This window comes from Oncorhynchus keta, chromosome 11, assembly GCF_023373465.1.
Source record: "Oncorhynchus keta strain PuntledgeMale-10-30-2019 chromosome 11, Oket_V2, whole genome shotgun sequence".
In the NCBI taxonomy this organism is placed as follows: Eukaryota; Metazoa; Chordata; class Actinopteri; order Salmoniformes; family Salmonidae; genus Oncorhynchus; species Oncorhynchus keta.
Window position 1 is genome coordinate 53,817,069 of NC_068431.1, and position 8,324 is coordinate 53,825,392.

Genomic DNA, 8,324 nt, shown 5'->3' on the forward strand with positions numbered 1-8,324 from the left:
GGTACATTCTGTGAGCTTGTGTGGCCTACCACTTCACGGTTGAGCCGTTGTTGCTCCTAGACGTTTCCTCTTCGCAATAGCAGCACTTACAGTTGACTGGCGCAGCTCTAGCAGGACACATTTTAGGAACTGATTTGTTGGAAAGGTGGCATCCTATGACGGGGCCAGTTAAAAGTCACTGAGCTCTTCAGTAAGGTCGATTTTATACAACTGTCAGCAACGGGTGTGGCTGAAATAGCCGAATCTACTAATTTTAATGGCTGTCCACATACTTTTGTATATATAGTGTATATCTAGCCAAATTCTGCATGAAGGTTTTCAGTGGTGACAATTGCATCGTAGGCAAAGACAGCATAGGCTTATAAGGACCAAATAAAGTTGCTGTGTAAAAACATCATACTTCAACAACAAAAAACATGTAAAAGATAAAAAGCATTTATTTTAGCACCCATTGCATAGTAAAAATAAAATGCACCAAGATTTCCTCTTAGCGAAATTGGTTTTGTTATGGTAACAGCATTCCCTTGTTATTGTGCTTAGTGGGTAGGGCATAGTGAAGGGTGTAGTGACATCACTCCTCTACTCCACTCTGGTCATCTTCTCTTCTCTGTTCTTCTTCTCCCCTCAGTCGCGCTATCTTCTTTCTCCCTTCGTCTCAGTCAGAGGCCAGCTGCATCCACCTCTTGATGTATTTCTCAATTTCACCATCAGAAGCTTTGGTTCTATGGTGGTTTTGCCAGACAGCACCTTTAAAAATGAGAGACACAGTGAGAGAAAGAAAGAGAGGGAGAAAAATAAAGATAAAGATGAACGTAGAAATAGCGACATTATGCCCGTCTTCCCAAGGCAGTAGCCCTGAAAGCAAACTTACTGAGAACTACGCCTTACAGGGTGAGCGGTTGGAATGCCTGCATCCCATTGGCCCCTCTCCAGTTCCTCTTCATGGCCAGGGCATTTGTCAGGAGTTTTGTTAGTATTTTCCACACAGTCTCCTTGGTGGTCATTCCTCCAGCCAGTCCAAAAGATGTGATCTGAAAGACAACAAACGGGTATGTCATGAAGATAATACTGATTAGAGTACTGCTTCAAAATAGGTTTATTCATCAGAAGGGGTCAAGCACCAAGGTGATGGTACACCCAGAGCTGGACATTTTGAGGTGGAACTGGTTCTGGTTCAGATTGGTTCTGGGGAATTGCTTTTCAACACTGCATTTAATGATTTAATATCTTCCCAAACCAGGTTCTTTTTTATTAGGTCTGGTTGCCGAGGAATCCTTCCCTCAAATCTCTTCAAATGTTCCAGTGAGGACACAGGAAATCAAAGTTTGGTCACGTCCGGAACCTCTGACGGGGTCGAACCATTCAACTGCAGCCTTTGCAGTTGAAGCAAAATCAGCTGTTGCTAAAGTGTGTCTAATGATGATACAATCTCTGGGGAGAACAGCTGTAAAAAATACTAAAGAAAATACAAAGAACACACATTTAACCGCAAATTATCATTTATCCTAATCCCCTGAGTGTCCAACCAGTTGGGGTTTATCCTTCGTATGTCTCGTAAAAAGCATGTGCTTACGCACATCCACAAATCTTGGTCGAGGTGCTGACTAATTGAAAGTAAACTGTATAAAAGAAGGTTGGATGCTCTAAATATGCTCCTAACAATTTAATTGTTTGTAGCATATTTTAAGTGTGCAACTTCATTTATGTTTTATCCCTAACATGTAACAATTACGATCACACATTGGCTGCTGCGGCAAGGGCTGTTGTGGTGACTGTATTACCGCCACACCTGCAGTGATGAGTCATGACCGTTTTTTATGCAGTCCGGACAGGTCGCTAATGGCCTGGTACTCAGGGCTCTATTGTCCCTCTATCAATGCAAATGCAATCGGAAAGCACGTCAAACACTTATCAAAACAGTAAGTGCTTTTAAAACTCACCTCACTGCGATTGATCAATTTGAAGAAAGAAGAGTGGAAACATGGTAGTTGTGGATGTTGTTTCAAAGCCTAACAACAAAATGGACAGTGCTGTCAAAGATAATTGGTCTAGCCTAAATTAAACACATTTGCCTACAATTATAGTGAATTTGTAGTTGAACAACCTGGTCATTTGGTATTTTTTATATTTTCCTAATTAATAGGCTGACACGTTACCTTTAGCTACAGAATATTTTACCACAGTGAGTTTCCATCTCCTCCCATGGGGCTGTCAAGTTTAATGAACTATGTGTCACTGTGAAAACATGTTACTATCGATGTTCCCGAACAGATTTCAGTTGGTTTCCCAAATTAAGCACCGAGTAGCTGCAAGAACAGGGTTGGAGAGCCCATGGCATACAGAGTTTGGGTGAAGTTGCCTACCCGACATGAGTGAAGCGAAATTAACTGGCGGGAAAGTGGTCTATTCCAGTACACACCATTGACATGTATATTTTAAACAATTGCCCCTTTTACTGCCCATTTGATAATAGGCCATTCTAAATCTAAACTAATTTGACATATTAGTAAAGGCAAGATTCATTTGAAAATAGTTTGTATCTGTACAGTGGGAACATTGTGTTTGTGTGTGATAAAGAGGGAACTGACCAAGGACAGGAGATAAAGTTCCTCCACCCAAGGAGGAACAGATGCGCTTGTAGACTTGTAGGTGCTTGTAGGAGTTATATAAAAGACTGCGCGCATTATATCGTTTTTAGAGCTCTCATGAATAAACTACAACAAACCTTTGAGTCTTTGCCTAATTATTATTAAACCCAGGGTCTTACAAACCTCGGGGATTGGTCAAAGCTTATTGATTGTTAGTTATTATCATTGGGATTGAAAATTCTCGTGACAGCTTGGTCCTTTCGAGAGGGATTTCAATATCTTTTTCTGTCGCTCCATGGCGACACCGAAACAGTGCACAGGCACAGGCGGATTAAATATCTGTAGACTAAAGACCTGGCCCCATTATGAGGGTTCTTTACAGGCCGGTGGCGAACTGGTGCGTGACAGAAATGGTGACAAGATCCAACCAAAATTGAATTCTCAGCTGCAAGAATAAGGTCAGTAGTCTTTATTCATAGATTTTGGGGGAAGAATCTAAACGTGCATTTATACATATACATTGTTATAAATCTTGTGTAGGTAAGGTGATGATCACAAAAGTCCAGGAGGATTCATATTCAGTATACCTTTTTTTTTTTTAAGTATATATAGAGAAAGTTCAAAAGTAACAAAGTGTCTAGATAAATATAAAACGGGGGGGTTGAGTATTGAACGAAATCGGGTCCCCAATGATTCAAGGTAGTTGAGGCCATTACCAAAAGAAACTACCCTGTATCAAAATAGTCTGGGATAAGTACAAATATATGGGAAGTAGTCTGGGACTATTAAATACATATGAGAATAAGAGCACACACATAGATTGTAAGATTTAAGTATAAAAACAGTAAATACACACACATAGATTGTGAGAATAAGCATAATAACAAGGGAAGTCATTGAGTAATATGGGTGGTAAATCCTCAAAGGAGGTCCCGGAATGAACCGGGGATGAGAGGTATATTTTTGCCTACTGGTAAGAATAGGAGAGTTGGTTGTGCGCACTGGGCTATGTTGTGCCCTAAGGGATTCAGGTGTGAATAAGGAAAAGTTAAGTTTCCTGATGATTGTGCTTGGTGAATTTGAGCAGGAAGTTTAATGTATTCTAACAATATAATCTGTTTCCATTACGTGGAACAGTGTCCGGTCATTACTGAGTGGAGGGGGAGCCTGGACATTTAGAATCTTGAACACAAGACATGTGTCAGTGTATTGCACAAGACTTTTTTCCAATGCAGGAGATCATGCTTTCTGAGAATGTAAGAGTAATTATAGCTATTGGGCTTCCTATCAACCATTTTGATAGCGTTTGCAGACAGACTGAATGGTGGTTTAATGTTGTAAAGCAAGCTTGGGCCAAACTAGTCAGTCGTTATTTTAAGCAAGGGGAGTATCATAGATTTGAAGTACAGTTCATTACCTCTGTAGTCAAACAATTTCATATGTTTTGGAAGTTAGCTAGGTTGAATTTGGTTATTTGAGTTACCTTTTTCACTTGCTTTTTAAAAGAGAGGTTGGAATCAAGTATGATGCCGTGATACTTAAAATCGTAGACATCTGTCTCAGGGGCATCAGTTGTTTTCTTTTTAGTGAGGTCTTGTGTAGCTTGTTGTTTACTATTTGCATGTATTTACCACTGCATCATCTGCATACATTGGAACTTCAGACTCTGTAAATACAGGAGTGGCACGATATCTTAAAGGAGATTTCCATTTTTCCGAGAGCCACGATATCGTAAAGGGGTACGCACACAGATGGAATTTTAGACGTTTTATTTTCTGAGTTTTAATTAAACACGTGAATTCTTTTGATAAAGGAATGTTCTGGGAACCTGGGATACAACATGTAGAAAATGTTTGACGGTTTTTCTAATATAGTAAGAAACACTTCTTTGAAGGGGTGCTTTGACTTGTGACCTCTATCACGGCTTTCCTTGGTGGTTTGATCAGCCTTATTGGAAAGCCATTTGGATAATGAATTTAAGGTAAATTGTAATACTGATTTTAAGGTAATTTGTGTAGGTGGTATTTATGATGGAGTTTAAAGTTCTTAGACATATTTGTAATTTGAACCAAGGAGAAGAAAGAAAGGGCATAGCCTTTGACTAAGGGTAGGCTTCCTTAAGTCTATTTTCCTAGGACAATAAGAGTACAATATTTTTTCTTTGTGGAGTTTTTCAGAGTAGTGGTTTTGGTCTGATTATGTTATTTGAAATGTGGTTTTATCTTTTGACCAGTAGTAGTATTTTTTATACATAAACTCTCATGGATAATTACATGTTAGAAATGGGGCAAGGGTGGAAATATAAAAAATTGCCATAAGGTTATTTTGAAACTCCCACTATTTTGGCTTAAGTAATGTTTAGTAACCTAGCTAAGTTTTATTTTCCCTTAGGTCGTCAGCAGTGTAAGAAATTTAACACAACAAGGCTGTGAAATTGATATAATAATATTATTAGACTTTGTTGTTGAATAAGGTTATACAGTTAGCACGAATGCGTTTAATAATGGTAGACTTATGTTATGTGTTTAGGACATATTCTAAGCCAACAGGACAGGGATATATGACATCTGTGGTGACCCAGGATCATTGAGAGTATCGAGATAAACTTAATCAATCAACTATGTAATCATCTTAGAGATTACTACCATAGACATGTAGATTTTTCTCAAATCCACGAGTGTAAACAGGGAGACAGTGAGACAGTTAGTCAATATTTGGAAACAGAAACCATATTTGATACGGACTGTTATGAGAGAGAACGACAGACAGATGGAAGAGCTGACAGAGAAGGCCTCCCCCGCACTGCTGAGACCTTGATGGTTTGGGAGTAGTAGGAAGGGGGGGGGGGGCAGGAGGAGAGCAAGATATAGAGCAGAAGGTAAAAGTGACACAGAAGGGGTAGATAACAGTTACTGACCAGCATAGTTCAATTATAGACAGGATTAGATGACAAGGCTCTCCCGAGAAATGGGGGACAGAAATAATACCGTGACAGACAGAATAAGAATAAAATGGGAAGATAATTTGGTTCGCTTAGCTTTAGGACATTAATTCGTGGAAAGACTGTCTGCTCCATTAGTTTCAAAAATAAAAGTTAGGAGGGCAGGCATGTATTTTTGTTTTTGTTTTAAATTTATGTTTAGTACATTTTTACACAGACAGCACATATGCATTTAAAACCATACAAAGCAGAACAGATACATCTTAAAGAAGATAAGACACTTGACAGATAATTGTTACAGGATAGCCAAGGACGAACGCCCCAGGAAGAATTGGAAAATGAAAGGGGCAATCCTACAAGATAAGGTCTGACATAAGGATAATTTACTTAAGACACTGTTTAGATATGCGGCACTATTGATACATGGGCAGAGCCATGCATAAACAGGGGGGTTAGTGGAGCAGGTGGTAGAGCAGGTTAGGACACACTTTGTGGCCTATGGGATAATGAACTACTTAGGTATTATCCCTAGAGTTGGTTTACTATGATCTATTTCTTTAATGCATGGTAGGAATAACTTAACAACAGACAGTGTGTGTGAACTTCAAAACCCTCCCTAACCAGTTGAAGAAAGAGCAACAAAGGCGTGCCATGCGACAGTGTGTTTTAACACATCTATCTGAGACCAAGCCATAAACCCGGGTGCGGGCGGCAGGAGTGCTGAGAGTGCATGTTGGGTTAGTGTGGACAGAGAGATAACAGCTCAGGTGAGATACTTGTGTACGTGGGAGAAAGTGATGTATATTTTAGGATATTGAAATCGGGACATTATCAAGGGCCATCGAACGGGACAGGCAAGAGTTACATGAGCCGCTGGGAAGATGAACTGTAAAAACTATCCGAAAAAGACGGAGAGAACCGGGAGAACGGGGGGTTGGTCTACACACTGTGAACAATTTGGACTAAGTATGCATTGAGATACTGATCTTCCATTACCAGGCCACTTGTGACAGGAAACCAGGGAGAAATGGGGGCTGTAATGAGAAGAGTTATTCCCGGCAATAAAAAGTTTAGTTTATAAATGTACCTTCTAACAGGGATGATGTGTTCTCAATGGGATTGAGATCTGGGCTCTTCGCTGGGCATGGTAGAACACTGACAGTCATGTCTTGCAGGAAATCACGCACAGAACGAGTAGTATGGCTGGTGGCATTGTCATGCTGGAGGGTCATGTCAGAATGAGCCTGAAGGAAGGGTACCACATGAGGGAGGAGGATGTCTTCACTGTAACGCACTGCGTTGAGATTGCCTGCAATGACAACAAGCTCAGTCCGATGATGCTGTGACACACCACCCCAGACCATGACGGACCCTCCACCTCCAAATAGATCCCACTCTAGAGTACAGGTCTCGGTGTAACGGTTATTCCTTCGACGCGAATCTGACCATCACCCCTGGTGAGACAAAACCGCGACTCGTCAGTGAAGAGCACTTTTTGCCAGTCCTGTCTGGTCCAGTAACAGTGGGTTTGTGCCCATACGACGTTGTTGCCGGTGATGTCTGGTGAGGACCTGCCTTACAACAGGCCTACAAGCCCTCAGTCCAGCCTCTCTCAGCCTATTGCAAGCAGTCTGAGCACTGATGGGGGGATTGTGCATTCCTGGTGTAACTCGGGCAGATGTTGTTGCCATCCTGTACCTGTCCCGCAGGTGTGATGTTTGGATGTACTGATCCTGTGTAGGTGTTGTTACACATGGTCTGCCACTGCGAGGACGATCAGCTGTCCGTCCTGTCTCCTTGTAGGGCTGTCTTAGGCGTCTCACAGTACGGACGTTGCAATTTATTGCCATGGCGACATCTGCAGTCCTCATGCCTCCTTGCAGCATGCCTCAGGCACGTTCACACAGATGAGCAGGGACCCTGGGCATCTTTCTTGGTGTTTTTCAGAGTCAGTAGAAGGGCCTCTTTAGTGTCCTAAGTTTTCATAACTGTGACCTTAATTGCCTACCGTCTTTAAGCTGTTAGTGTCTTAAAGATCATTCCACAGGTGCATGTTCATGAATTGTTTCTGGTTCATTGAACAAGCATGGGAAACACTGTTTAAACCCTTTGCAATGAAGATCTGTGAAGTTATTTGGATTTTTACCCATGTTCCTTGAAAGACATGGTCCTGAAAAAAGGACGTTTCGTTTTTTTGCTGAGCACCTGCCCAGATGAAATTACTCCAAAGTCTCGTCCCAATTTGCAAGAGACAGAATGGGAATCGGGACAAGTATTGTATGTAGACGGCTCTACCTACATAACCATAGAAGGGTAACAGGGTAGTGAAGTATAGTGATGGCTGGCCCACTGCCAGCCTCTGTCTCATCCCAGGGGGCAGAGATATATATTTTAACTGAGGCTTGTAGGTTGTCGGAAGGGAAGAATGTTACAATATACACAGATTCTCAAAAAGTATTGTGGGTAGTTCATGATTTCTGTACACGGGGGTTACAACGGGGCATGTTAACGGTGACAGGAATACCAACAAAAAATGGCCTTGATTAAGAAACATTATTAGGAGCATGTAAGTTACCCAATATTTTTTTTTATTAGATTAGATTTTTTTAAGGAGGTAATCAGCTTTAATATTTTTTTTTAACCTTTAGTTAACTAGGCAAGTCAGTTAAGAACTCATTCTCATTTTCAATGACGGCTTTGGAACAGTGGTTTAACTGCCTTGTTCAGGGGCAGAATGACAGATTTTTAACAAGTCAGCTCGAGGACTTGATCTTTCGGTTACTAGTCCGCCGCCC

The 8,324-nt window shown here is 41.1% G+C and overlaps 1 long non-coding RNA gene across 1 annotated transcript; it reads right to left on the reverse strand.

The window, feature by feature from the left end:
• Window positions 1–452: 452 nt before the first annotated feature.
• Window positions 453–2,350, reverse strand: LOC127906206 (uncharacterized). Its single transcript, XR_008060643.1, has 4 exons — window positions 2,157–2,350; window positions 1,941–2,009; window positions 872–1,031; window positions 453–747 (listed from the first exon to the last, which is right to left on the reverse strand). It is a non-coding gene; the product is annotated as an uncharacterized LOC127906206 (long non-coding RNA).
• Between the last annotated feature and the right edge of the window lie 5,974 nt (window positions 2,351–8,324).